A 14,242-nucleotide genomic window follows, 5' to 3' on the forward strand; every position below is an offset into this window, starting at 1 on the left:
TGATAGTGTTTCCCAGTATTTTCTCAATTCTCTTGGTAAAAAGTGAAAAATAGAATCCATATAGCTGTGGATTGCTTTTCTTCACACACATATATGTACACACAAGAATCCTAAAGTAATGGTGTTTTTACACAGAGTGGGCTAGCTTTGCTACTGAACAACATAAAACTACCTTTATTCCTGCCTCAAAGTCCCTAACCCTAACCTCCTAGAAAATCTTTCTCCCCTTTTTAAACATTGCCCATTGTAATATCTATTTTGCTTGCTTTAAACTTTTAAATCATTTTGGCTCCTTTAATACTGATTATGAAAATAAACCTAACTCAGTGTTTTCCCCCTCCCAGAAACAGTTATTAGTCACTGATGGAATGATTCACATTTCCTGTTATCAGACTTAAATGTTTCTTTTTTTTTTCTTCTCTTCTTCAGATGTGTCACTTTCAAATGTTGGAATCTATGGAAATGAGCCGATTTGCATTTTTAAATAGACTTGACTAAAACATTTAGACTATTAGAAGTGTAATTTCGGCAGTTGTATATTTCAGTAAAAACCTGCAGAAACTGAAAGAGTTAATCTTAAAGAGGAAGCCTATATGTATGTTCTTAGCTCTAAACTTACCACCCACTTCCTAAGGGTTCCCTCCCTCCCATCACCACACGGAGAGGAGGGGGAAAAAAATCTCATTTCCAGTGAAATCCTGTAGTGAAGGTCTGACACTTGAGTTTGGCTACATTTAGATCCTGTTTAGATCAGAGTATTTCGCTGGAATTCCTAAGACTATTCAATGTCAAAAACAATCCCTAGTCACTTAATTTCATGTGGCAAATTGACCAGTGAAGAGCAGCAACAATGTGAGTGCCTGAGATGTAAGTCTGACAGTGCATTTTATTTATCTGCCTGAATGCCCCCCCCTTCTTTTTTTGAGTGTGTCTGTGTGTGAACTACTCAAATTTGAACAGCTAAGTTAAAAATAGCCCAGACAGATATGGAAACAAACTATCAGAATGAAAGAAACAGCCATACCACTGGTAACATTCACTGTTTACTCACGACATTTTTAACATGCTACAAAAGTAGCACACAAATCCTACTTCTCTTTTCCTCAAATGGGTTTCCTAATGCCGAACATTAAATAAAATTGTGCTGGGTGAAAACAAACTAAGTCTAAAAAGAACAATAAATGTAAGGAAGCAAAAGCAAATTAAAAAAATAAAATAAAAAGTCGAACACCCATAACATAAACGATACTTCCTCAAACTCTCAATAATCCTACAGAGAGAGAGAGAAAGAGAGAGAGAGAGAGAGAGAGAGAGAGAGAGAGAGAGAGAGAGAGAGAAAGAGAGTGAGAGTGAGAGAGAGAGAGAGAGAGAGAGAGAGAGAGAGAGAGAGAGAGAGAGAGAGAGAACGAGAAAGAGAGAGAGAAAATGAATTTCTTTTTCTTTCCCAGGAGAGCCGGGCCTGTTGGAACTGTGTCTCCCCTATTTCTAATTCTGCCTGAGCTGTTTCCAGTTACAGCGCACAACTCCTCAAGTTGGTAAACAGAGATTAAAAAAAAAAAAAAAAAAAAACACACAACTTTTTTTTTTTTTTAAATGCAGAGCCTCCTTTTTCTTACAAATGCAAAATTAAGAGATCACGCTGTACCCCAGGAAGACACCCAAATCCCCGAAATCAATCATATTGACAAACCTGCCAAACTCCATTTAGCTGCCACAAACAGAGAGCTGGGCCATGACGCTCTCCCAAGGCTGCCTGTATGGACGTACAGTGTGGAGCTTCCTCAGGTTACAGACAGATTGCACGCGCAAGGGTGCTCCGGAGCTGACAAGATGCAAAACTACCCAATCAGCCACGCCCTGCTCCACCAATCACAACCAGCCTCTAAACAGAATCAGTTCAAACACCCCTACACAATGGGCCTCCTCTTTTTTTACTGACGGCAGGTGAAATAACGCTTTTGTCTCTGAAGCAACTCCGGTTAATTGCTGTTAACCCTTTGACCTGCCTCTGCTTAGGGCTGCTCTCTGGAAAGCATGGCAAACAGCACATGCTCTTACCTTTAATCAAACAGCTTTTAAGAGCACCCCCCCCCCAAAAAAAAAAAAATCACACTTACGGACAAATAGTTTAGAATCATAACCTTTAAAAGAAATCTGCTGGGGGAAAAGATTGTCTGCCCCTGGAAGTCTCCACCAAACACAATAGCTCATAATAATCATTTGAAATCAGAAGGAAATGAAATGACTAAAAGCAACACTGAAAACATTTTCCTAGAAAACAGTCTTTTGAAAATAACTTTCACTTCACATTCAATGATTTAACCAAGCCTTAACCTTTTTTTTCTCCAAGAGTTCGCCTGTCAAACTATGTGTGTTCTAGTGAAAATAGGGCTGCTCAGAGCACCACACAGGAGTTTGTATAAATAATAACTTATCTCCCTTCTCCCCCAACCCCTGCCCTCGTTACTGTCTCCCTTTTGAAACTAAGCTAGAAGACATTTACTAAATATACAAAGAAACTCTTTTTAAATGCACCTTTAAAAAATACCCAGACTCCCAAGAGCCTAAGAGGAGCGTTGCCAATTCGCTGATATTTGCATGTATGTAATGCGGGAGGGGAAAAGGATGAAGCTGAGTAGAAAGTAAAACTCCACCGACAAAAAGACCCTCTGTTTTTCCCTAGATGATTTTTCAAGCCGGTGATTAAACAACTGAAGCAATCACCTGCAAGCTTCTTAAGTTCGAACTTTGACAAAACCCAAAGGAATAGATAGATAGGTAGATAGATAGATAGATAGATGAACTTCCTGGACTTTATTAAGAAATCAATCAGGTTTCTGTTGTCCAACAACAACCACCACAACAATAATATCGATCTAGGGAAAATAGCTACAATAACCACCACTATTTCTCTTTAATTAAGAAGAAGCGGTTCTCTTCCACCTTTGGCAGCACCATCTAGGAAAGCAGACTCCAAACAGCTTTGAGTGTCTGGGTTTTTCTATGGGAGATGTAGTGCTCATTCATGCCAATCTTTCAGTGCAAGTCCCTCAGAACCAGAAATCACATTGATAACGTTTCCAATCAAGGCAATAATTCAGTTTCAATAGAGTCAACATGAACAAGAGACAATACCCTGTTAGTGATGCTGCTGGAGAGCTCACTGTGAGGAAGACAAAGGCCTCAATTTACTGACAACTTATGATCAGATGTTAAATGGGAGGCTATGCAGACCGCTCTCCACCCTAAAGTGTTTTTGTGTCAGATAACAAATTTATTAATGGGATTTTTTTCAGGTCACAAAAATATGACCCCACCCTCTCATGAATATTTAATAAAGGATTGAGGGCATGGGGGGGGGGGGGGATTATTAAGGGAAGGACACTTTAAATCTGCCAGGATGTAACATGAATCATTGTCTCTTAAAGAGACAGCGAACCCTATTTAAAATAAAGATATAGACTTTTAAGTTTCTCCAAGATCTAGTATAACTGTGACAGCACTCAAACCACAATAAGAAGCCTTTTTTGAAAAAAGAAAACACTTAAAACAGGATCTAGGAGGGAAGAGGCCCCAAAGTGCATTTGTTCAGAGGACCATACATCCAGGCCACTTATCCCAGCCTGTTATTTTTGTAGTTGAAGAAACTGAGTCACAGAAAAAGAAAATTTCTTGCTTATTTCATAGAAATAAGAATGACATAACTGGCTTAAATTCACGATAAATTTTATTTAACAGATAGAAGAGATTTTGAACAAATTTCAAAGAACTTGTCCCAGGACATTGTTCATTACCTATCCCTCCTTTCCCAAGCTGCATGAGCTATGTATTCTGCACAGATCTGGTTGCTTCAGAAATATGCTTTTAGTCTATATTGTCACCAAGATACATAGACTACAACAGAATAAGGAATGCATGAAAGCTGAACTAAATGCTCTGATTTTCTTATAGCTTTCCACAAATTTAATTTGCACTTCTAAGTTTTCATAAGGCATTATCTTCATGAGACACTTCCCAAACTAATGATTTAATCAGTTTTTGTTTGCTTATTTGTTTTTGTTTTAAATGCACTGGAGACATTTCAGCTTTCTTTACTGGCTGATCCTCCCTGTGTTCATACAGACAAAAAAAGTCCCAGCAATAAATTAAGACTACAATGCAATGTAGCCACACCTAGTTGAAGTCAGCCTATAACCTTTTCCTTTTCCTATACTTGGGCAGTTTACTGCACACACCAAAACTCATCGTTCCTGCTTATATACAAATACTTTAAAAGATTCCTGATTTCATCGGCGCAGGTATGCCCTCCTCCGAGACAGATTACAATGCTTTCTCATCTCACTCTGTGGCACTCTATGAATTACTGCAGCCAAAAAATGAATGAATTGATCAATTAACCAATCATCTGGTGGCCAGAATGGTGATGGACTGGGACTCGGACAATAGATTTCATACTGCTATGTTAGGATCAGCTTCATAGCTCTTGCAGCTTGGCACAATGTGTCCAAACTTGTGCTGCCCTGACATAGCCTTTAGGAATGCTGGGTCACTTCAAATAAGACTTTGGAGTCTGACTTCCGTGGAGGCAACATTCCTACAATAAACCTAGTAGTGTAAGGAAAGAAGGCTGAACTGGGCCCTGATTTTGGATCCCAAATCTCACATCTCTCAGTGTGACCCAGATAGTCACTTCCTCTTTCTGTATCTCAGTTTCTTAATTTTAAAACCCAGAGGAATGTACTTCCAAGATCCCTTTCCATTTTAAATTTATGGCAGAATATGACAGAATATTTGAGTGTCATCCGTGTTACCCAGTGTTGTGCTAGACAGCCTGCTTTGAACAAAATAAGTATAAGATGTATAACAGATAACATGTATTTAGCATTTGAAGATTTACAAATTGCTTTGAAATGTTCTCTCGTGTAAGTATCACAACAATGCCTTGCGAGGGAGATACAATACATGTTATTGGTTCCATTTTACAATTTTAAAAAAAGTGCATCTCCCCTCTGAGGTACCACTACAAACCTCTCAGATTAGTTAAGATGACAGGAAAAGATAATGATAAATGTTGGAGGGGATGTGGGAAAACTTGTTGGTAGAATTGTGAACTGACCCAACTATTCTGGAGAGCAATATGGCAAACTGTGTGTACCTTTTGATTCAGCAGCTTCTCTACTGGGCTTGTATCCCAAAGAGATCATTAAAAAGGGAAAAGGACCCACCTGTGTAAAAATGTTTGTAGCAGCCCTTTCTGTAGTGGCAAAGGAATTGGAAATTGAATGGATGCCATCAACTGGAGAATAGCTGAATGATTTATGGTATATAAATGTTATGGAATATTATTGTTCTATAAGAAATGGTCAGCCATGATTTCAGAGGCCTGGAGAGACTTAAATCAAATGATGCTAAGTGAAGTAAGTAGAACCAAGAGAACAATGTACACAGCAACAAGATTAAGTGATGATCAATTGAGATTGGCTTGATTCTTTTTAACAATAGGTTAATTCAGGCCAATTCCAATAGATCTGTGATGGAGAGAGCCATCTGCATCTAGAGAGAGGACTGTTGGGAATGAATGTGGATCACAATATAGTATTTTCACTTTTTTGTCGTTATTTGCTTGCTTTTTGTTTTCTTTCTCATGTGTTTCCTTTTTGATCTGATTTTTCTTGTGCAGTATGATAAATATGTATAGGACATTTGTATGTATTTAATATATATTAGATTGATTACTATGATATTTAAAAATAGGGATGAAGAAAAATTTGGAACACAAAGTTTTGCAAAGGTGCCTGCTGAAAAGTATCTTCACATACATTTTGATAATTGAAAAAAAAAAAAAAAAAAGGGTCTTCCTCTAGTTAACTGACTTGACCAGGATTGCAAAGCAAGTCTACCTATACTGTGATGGCTCCCAAAACATAGAAAAGGATTTGAGCTTGAAATATATAAGATAGGAAGACAATAAACAGGACTAAATAAGCCTATGCAATACCTAAGATTTTCAATCAACACGCTTATTCAATGTCTAGTCAAGGTGGACCACTGGAGTGCGTGTGTTTTATGGAAAAAACAAAAATCTCTTCACTCAAGAAGTTTCTACCTCTTAGTATGTACATAATTTATAAGTCAAATGAGTGCTGAGACCAACTCACACCCACACAGCTGATTGTTAAACTTTCAGTGTGAGCTCTAGAAACTGGCAAATACTACAAATCAGTATTTTATTTTATTTTATTTTATATTTTTTTTTTTGGGGGGGGGGTTGTGTAGACTTTTAAAAAGTGTTGGAGTGTCTTGTGTACATTTTTGAAAACCCACTGTTAAACATTTACCAGCATGCCTCTGTTATTTAAGATACCTGTAATTCAAAGTAATTATAAATTTCAGAATATAAGGTCTTTGAGGACAAGAATGCTCTAGAACACTTTTATTGTCTCTCCAAGGCTTAGCAGTATTTCTGGAACATAATGCTCTATCTTCTATTATCTCTCTATATAAAGCATACCAAAATAAATAAATGAATGAATGAATGGATGGATAGATAGATAGATAGATAGATAGATAGATAGATAGATAGATAGATAGATGATAAGGTTGTTTAAAGCTTCTGGGAAATAGATCTTTGTCTACTGGGAGAATGAAATAAAGCTTTTTTTTTTTTTTTTTTTTTTTTTTTTTTAAAGTGTCAACAGTAAAGGAATGGGATTGAGAGGAGGTGCAAGGTCATGCTAGGTAGAAGAAACATGCATAAAGATATTGAGGTTAAAAAAAAAAAAAACTATTCAGAGATTGAATGGTCCAGTCTGGAGGGGAAATAGACTACATGGAAAGCAAGGAAAATTATCTTAAGTACCTAAGTCAGAATAGACCCCAGATGTGAGAAAAACAAAACATCCCCATTCTCAAGAAGCACCTAGCTCTTGGAATCATGCAGATGATGGATACAGCTCAAACCTGCAGAGCCTATTGTTAAATTGCCAGATTTGGAAATTGGCAAATGCTACAAATCAAGCTTGAATTTTTTTTTTTTGACAAAGTGTCTAATCTTTTTTTTTTTTTAATTAACAATCTTGACAGATTGTTGAGGGTCTTAACTGCCATGCCAAAGAGTTGGAATAGTGTAAATTTTCTGACTTTAGCAGATAAAAGTTACTGGAGATTTTTTAATAATAGCTTCCCCCCCCCCAAAAAAAAAAAAAAAAAAAAAAAAAACACATGCAAAGATAGTTTTCAAAACTTGAAAACTTCGTGTTCCAAAATTTTTTCCCTTCATTCCCCTAACCTATCTCCCCTAAATATTCCTGGAGATTTTTAAAGAGTACTGTTGTTTATCTTTTGTATTTGAAGACCAGTGACATGACAGGTCGATGTCTTGGCTTTTCAGTGAACTGGAATGAAGTGACTCCCACAAAATTGTCAGCCTCATTCTCTATCCAGTAGCAAGACAAAAGTCAAAATGACTAGGAATGGCCTGGATATAGTGGGTAACATTGGCTTCTCTGATGCCTGACCAAGCCCTATGCACTTCATAGTACCTTTTTCAGCTGCCTTCATGGCCACTGAAATTAATTGTTCTCATTCGTCCGTTCATCTGGAAGAAGTCTTTAGAAGACCAAGGTAGGTTTCCCCCCTCCCTCACCTATAGGTTTGAAGTCTGTCAGTTATCGTAATGCTGGTTTAGCACAGTCTGGGGTGTTCAGAGGTGACTAGCACCTCTGGTGTGAGATCTTGTAAAGCCCATCTCAAAGCTGCTTATCTATTTTCTTGTCCTTCAACTCTCATCTGTAGTTCCAAGAAGTTGGCTCATGCACAGCAGCTAGACCCCTGGTAAAATCATTTTAGCAGAAAGACTAAACAAGATTAAGAATAATTGACAGATTTCAAATCTATTTGAAGAGTATATCATGGCCACATCTATATAAAAGGGTGATTAATCTGATAGCAATACAGAGGATGTATTAAATGGAGGGAGAAAGAGTCATTACAAGATTATTTCAACAGCTGAGATGATGGAAATGAAGGACTGGACTAGGGTGAAGATGACAGAAAAGAAACAGATGCTGATGAAGACTGCAGATGTAGATTTGGCAGATCAGATTAGATATAGCAGGTGAGGGAAATTCAGAGATGAGATCAAAGTTTCTAATATAGGAGACTAGGGAATGTTAGTGCCAACTTTCTTTCCCCTTGAGTTCTGAATTCGATGTGCCTAGGAATAATCAGGGAAGGAGCCTAGAGAAAGCTAAGTACCATCTGAATAAGTGAAGAAAGAAAGAATCACAACGAGCAAAGGATCAAAGGAGAACCTGCACATACCAATTCAGAAAATATCACTTAGGAAATAGCCTATGATATCACCTTACCCTCAATCTAACAAATGACACCATATCATAGAGAACATTTTTAACAGGAACATATTTTTGAAATCAGATGAATATTCCTTGTTTACTTTGGGATATTTTGATAATGAAATAAAGGTGGCATCTATACTGGACATCCAAACACTTCACTTTCTGGCCTTTCTACTTAGTTTGTTTTTGGGTTCCAACAAGAAAGATAATTTCTGACAATTTAAACTATTGATTTTCAGGCTGAAAGTGGAAGCTTTAGTCCATTCCACTTGTAGGCTACTTCAATTTCCAGATCATGTCAGAATTTAGGGTAGGCAAAAGTCTTCATTCAAAGCAGCTAGATGATATATGGGCAGCTAATAGGCACAATGGTTAAAATATAGAACCTTGGAGACTCATCTTCCTGAGTTCAAATTCTTGCTGTGTGACCTTGGGCAAATCACTTTATCCTGTTTACCTCAGTTTCCTCATCTGTAAAATGAGTTAGGGAAGGAAATGGCAAAGCATTTCAGTGTCTTTCATGGAGTCATAGTCAGATATGATTGAACAAAAGAAAGGGCAACAATTCCCACTAGGAGAAAATTTTACTGACCAGCCACAACAAAAGGAAGCCTCTGATAATTTTTTTTAGCTACTTCATTACTGAAATCACTGAAAAATTATATTTAAGAAGGTCCTCAAAGAGAGAAATAATAAATGATTTAAAATACTGATGTCTAATGTTGACATGTGTAACACCCACAACAGACCTTTCACACTTCTTTAGATGTTATTTCTCTGAGAAACTTGTTCAAAGTCCTTCTACCCTAGCCACTATTGTGTGGTTAAGAACAGAGTTTTTCAAGTTCTACACAAACCAACCAATATATTACACACCTGTGTCTATGCTCAGTCTTTGAATCTTCAACTCAAGTGAGTCAAAGCACTGAAAAGACAAACAGAAACTGAAGGCCTCACTCTAGTGTATAAGTGAGGAAGATGTCAGAGGAGAAAGGCAGTAAAGCAAATAATCTTGTTAGGACATTCCTCCTACACACTGATTAATGGACTGGCACTGATGTTTACATGGACACTGCTTCTCATCCCACTGTGGTCCTTCGAGTGATATCCTATAATAGCAGATAGATAACCAGGGAAAGTTGTTGTAAATACCAAATAGGGCCAAATGTCTCTAGCGACAGTAAGCAAAGGGACTCTTCTGATAGAGATAGCATCATCTTCCCATTTGAGATTAAGCAATACCTTTATAAAGGAGGAGGAAGGGAGGTAGAGAAAGAGAGAGAGAAAGAAAAAGAGAGGGAGAGAGAGAGAGAGAGAGAGAGAGAGAGAGAGAGAGAGAGAGAGAGAGAGAGAGATACAAAGGGAGAAACAGAGATAGAGTCAGTCAAAGACACAGACAGAAAGAGACAAAGAGAGGGAGGGAGGGAAAGAAAGAGACACAGAGGAAAGAGATACACACATAGAGACAGACACAGAGAAAGACAAATAGAAACAGATACAGAGACACAGACAGAAAGAGACTGGTTAGATTGATTAGAGTTTTGGAAGACAGAAAAATCACAAAAAAATAATATAAGAACTTGGAGAGGGGAGCAGACACCTTTAGATAAATTACTCTCTCCCAAACAACAACCACTTATATTTGGAAAGCCTACAGAATAATTCTAAGTAATGGCTCATGTACTTTACCAACCCATTTAATCCAGAAATAATGAGAAATAACAAACAAAACAAAACAAAACAAAACACAGAGACTTTAAGACTCGATGGGCCACTTCAGCCCCTGGGAGATCCAGGCAGGGCAACAACAGCAGGGAACTTTTGCCCATCCCAGAACTACCGGGCCTCCAATCCTGACCTGAGGGGAAATCACCTCTCTAGTGAAAAGGAGTAGTTCATTCAATCTCCCTCCTTCCTTCCTCCCCTCCCTCCCTCCCTTCCTCTCTCCCTTCTTACTGACTTCTCTGGAGACTGCCAAAGGGTCTACTAATTAAGGTTACCAAATTGCCACACTAATGTCTGATTTCCGTGATTTGGCCACTCATCTCAGAGGAAGGGCCAAACCCTCTGGATAAAAGTGGCACTTTCACTTAGAAAAGTTAATGCATCGTGCATTTCCCGAGGGATAAAAGTAGCTAACTTCCTATCAATATTGTTCATATCATTGTTAGGTCTGTGTTGACAGTGTCACTAATTATGTTGTTTTTCTTACTGTGGCTGCTCGATGGGCCCAGGGTAAACACTCACATTTCCCATTGTTCTAGCCGAATTTAAATTTCTCTTCATGACACGCTTTAAATTACTATTCTCATCTTCATTTAATACAACGTTTTATAATGTCAGGGTTACTGGTTAATTTATATATACACAGCAAGATATGCCAACATTCAGGTGAGTTATGAATATGCTTGTACACAAACTATGGAAAACATTTCCAAAAAAATTATGATATTCTCTAAATGTAAAGACACAAATAAAACATTGCAAGTAAACACAATTCGGTATGTTGTTTTTTAATGGCAACATTCAATCCTATGTTCTAATGGATAATAATAAATTGCTTTTTCCTTTGTGAATAAATTCAAAATCTGTCATTTGACCGGAGTGTAATGCCTATCATGGTGCCATCCTACTCATGGGGTTTGTGTCGGGTACACTGGTGTTACCCTAAGCAATTAGAAAAACTGGGGGCGTGTGGGGTGGAGAGGGTGGATAAAAGAAAAAAAAATCTTCAATAGAATTTTCCGCTTCAAAAATGTTATCCACTAATAATTTTTTAAAAATAAAATAAAATTATCCCTTTCACACACCCAATCAAAAAGAATTTATTTCCCTAAACTTTAGAAAGAGTATTTATAGCACATCTAAGACAAACAAAAATAAACATCTTCAGCATAACAACCACTAAGGCACTGGAAGGGGAAACAGATCTTGGGGGATACAATTACATTTTTTAAAAGTTTAGTTTAGTAGAAACGACAGAATAGCAGATGAAAATAATTGACCAGCTTTTATTTAGTAAAGTCAGCTTTTCCAGAGACCCAAGATTTTCACCAGGCCTGGGAAAAGGCAAATAATGCATGTTCTGTCCTGCCACCATCGGAACAATGCTAGTAGATTTACATTCAAATACTGAACAACACCCTCCCTGACCCTAGGTAGACACACCCTAATGTCAAAATCTTTTTTATGTCTGCCCTCTGCTGGTATCACTGCCAGAATTAGGACATTCTACAGCCACATCTCATTCAAAAGACAACTTTGAAAAAAAAAAAAAAGCACTCGAGAAAGAAAGGGCTTGTAATGAACGATTAACTGGAATATATAAATTAAAACCCTTAAACAAAAGGGGGGGAAATCCCTCGTGAAATATGGTACTTTTAATGTAAAAATGCACATTAGTCTGTTATATAGCCTACTCACTCACAGCCCAGAAGTGCAAAGCTATATATTTCAGCCTGCCTGTGAGGACAACCTGTCTGACTGTTGAGCATCCTGCAGGTTTTTACTCATTCTCCTGGGAAAGCACGTCGGCAAATTTCCAATAAAACACCTTAGCAGTAATGGGCCACTGTTCACTTGTCCCTAAGGTTTCATGATATAGTATATTTTAGCTGACTGGCAACGCCACTTTTTCTCTAGCACTCATAAGATTCATAAAAATGAAACAAAACAACCAGCTATAGAGTTTCCCATTCCCTTTAAGAAAGAAAACAGTGAACTTGGGGAGTGATCACTTAGCTTTCACTCATCAATTACTCCTGACTACTTCTGTTTCCCCATCATTGGGTTAGTTACAGAGCCAGATAAGTCTTCCTGAAGACGAGGGACTTGAGAAGGGTGAATTTCTCAGAAGCATGCTGGGATCTCACAGAACAACTCCTTCCACTGTCAATGGGAATCGGGAGACCTCTGTAAATCCCTGCATACCATTTCAAAAATATATCTCCAAGGCTGCAAAATGAAGCTTAGCAGTTGCATTCTCAAGAGCATTCAGGAAGTATCAGTCTTGATAGTGCTTTAGATTCGGAATTAAGGCTCTTAAAGGACACCCAATCCAGCCAACAATAAATCTTCCATGAGGGAAGCCCACACAAGGCCATGGAATCCCCTCCAAAGATAATTGCCTTCTGCACTGTGTGCTACAGGGGAGCCACTATAAATAAAAGCATTTTCCAAAGGCTCAAAGGGCTGGCCAATCCCTGCATAACCTTCCCTTTCAACTCCTCATCAATAAGGTCATCCTTTTCACACATGATCTTTCCAAGGGACTCTTTAAATGTATTCCCCAGCCCCTCCCACCTAACAATTATTTGGATCAGACCAGGATAGGAAATAGTCAGTGAACAAAGTCCCTATATCAACAGAGATGATTATCTGTAGATCATCATTTGTCTCCAAGATTATCAAAGGATACTGAGAAGTTAGTGACTTGTGCAAAGTCACACAGCTGGACTGTATAAGAGTCCTGTCTAAGAACCTGGGACTTCCTGACCATCACACCATACTAAAATTGCTTTTTAATTTAATATTGTGTTGTCCTTCCCTCCCCCCATTATATGTTAAAACAACACAATGACTCTTTTGGAGATGTAGAGATTTGAGGACTTCAGAAGAAGAATACTGGACTTGAGTGGTGGTGTTCAGTCATGTCTGACTTTGTGACTTCCCCTTTGGAGTTTTCTTGGCAAGGATTCTGCAATGGTTTACCATCTCCTTCTCCAGCTCATTTTACAGAAGAGGAAACTGAGGCACACAGAAATAAGTGACTTGCCCAGATCACACACCTAGGAAGTATCTGAGGCCAGATTTGAACCCAGGAAAATGTGCCTTCCTGACACACCAAACTCAGTGCTCTATCCACTGCACCGCCTTCATTGCTGGGACTTGGGTGAGAAATCCCAATGAGTCATTTTAACTTGAGAAAATGATTTAAACTCTATGAATCTCAGTTTTCTTGCCTGTAAAATGGGAGTACTGAAAAAGTATTTATGAGTTGAAGGGAGAGGAAGACAACTTTCAGGGTAGTATTCTACTTCAAAGCAATATTCCTTTCGCCTCAATCAAAAGTAACTTATTTCTTCCAAAATTTAGTGGCAGCATTTATAGCAACTGAGAGCATTTAAGTAAATATTGTCTGTGTGCAAAATTTAGCCTGGAAGCTTACTAGGAGGCTCCGGGAAGCTTTGGTACAGCAAGCCTTTGGTCTTTCATGAAGCACTCTGGAAATGGAAGTTCTTAATATTATTATCATATAAAAAGGCAAGAAAGCAGATTATCAGAAAAACGGGAAGCAGAGGAGGGGACAAGTCCTCTGCAGAGTCTGGAACTTCAGATCTCTCCTTAGACTTGGAGAAGCTGTGTTCCCATAGCCAGGTCACTCCACTCAATGAAGCTCAGTTTCCTTCTCTGTTAAAGGAGGTTAATAGCACCTGAGGTTCTATACCACTATTAGGCTCAAATGGGCTACAGTTTGTATGATACTTTCTAAAGAAGAGGGACAGAGGACAGAGGGAGAAGGGGGGGGGGGAAGGAGAGTGAGAGAGAGGCAGAGAGACAAAGAGACAGAGAGAGAGAGGAAGAGAGAGGGAGGGAAGGAGGAAGAGAGACAGAGACAGAGAGAGACACAGAAGGGGGGAAGGAAGGAGGGAAGAAGAGAGAGGAGAGAAGATAGAGGAAAGGAGGGAAAGGGAGAGAGAGAGTATGTGTGTATGTACATAGTCTCTTTGCATAAGAGTTCCCATCTCTAATCCCTGGAGTTCCTGTAGCTCCAACCTGGTTTGAAACAGAAAATTAAACAATTTGGAGAGCCCCCTAAGCAGGATGTGTCCTTCTCCATATCAAATAGCCCTGTTCCCACTCCTAGAAGAATTATAGGAACAAAT

At 38.4% G+C, this 14,242-nt stretch overlaps 1 protein-coding gene across 7 annotated transcripts in view; it reads right to left on the reverse strand.

The window, feature by feature from the left end:
- Nucleotides 1-14,242, reverse strand: part of FOXP1 (forkhead box P1) — a 664,237-nt gene that overhangs the window by 116,560 nt on the left and 533,435 nt on the right. Inside the window, exon 1 of one of the 7 annotated variants that reach the window (XM_051980792.1) lies at nt 1,691-2,095. The exons of the other annotated variants lie outside the window; for them this stretch is intronic. The gene's annotated coding sequence lies outside the window, so the exon portion shown is untranslated. Of the gene's footprint in view, nt 1-1,690; nt 2,096-14,242 lie in introns of those variants that run through there. 7 annotated transcript variants of the gene reach the window in all.

Source organism: Antechinus flavipes, chromosome 1 (genome assembly GCF_016432865.1).
Source record: "Antechinus flavipes isolate AdamAnt ecotype Samford, QLD, Australia chromosome 1, AdamAnt_v2, whole genome shotgun sequence".
Classification (NCBI taxonomy): Eukaryota; Metazoa; Chordata; class Mammalia; order Dasyuromorphia; family Dasyuridae; genus Antechinus; species Antechinus flavipes.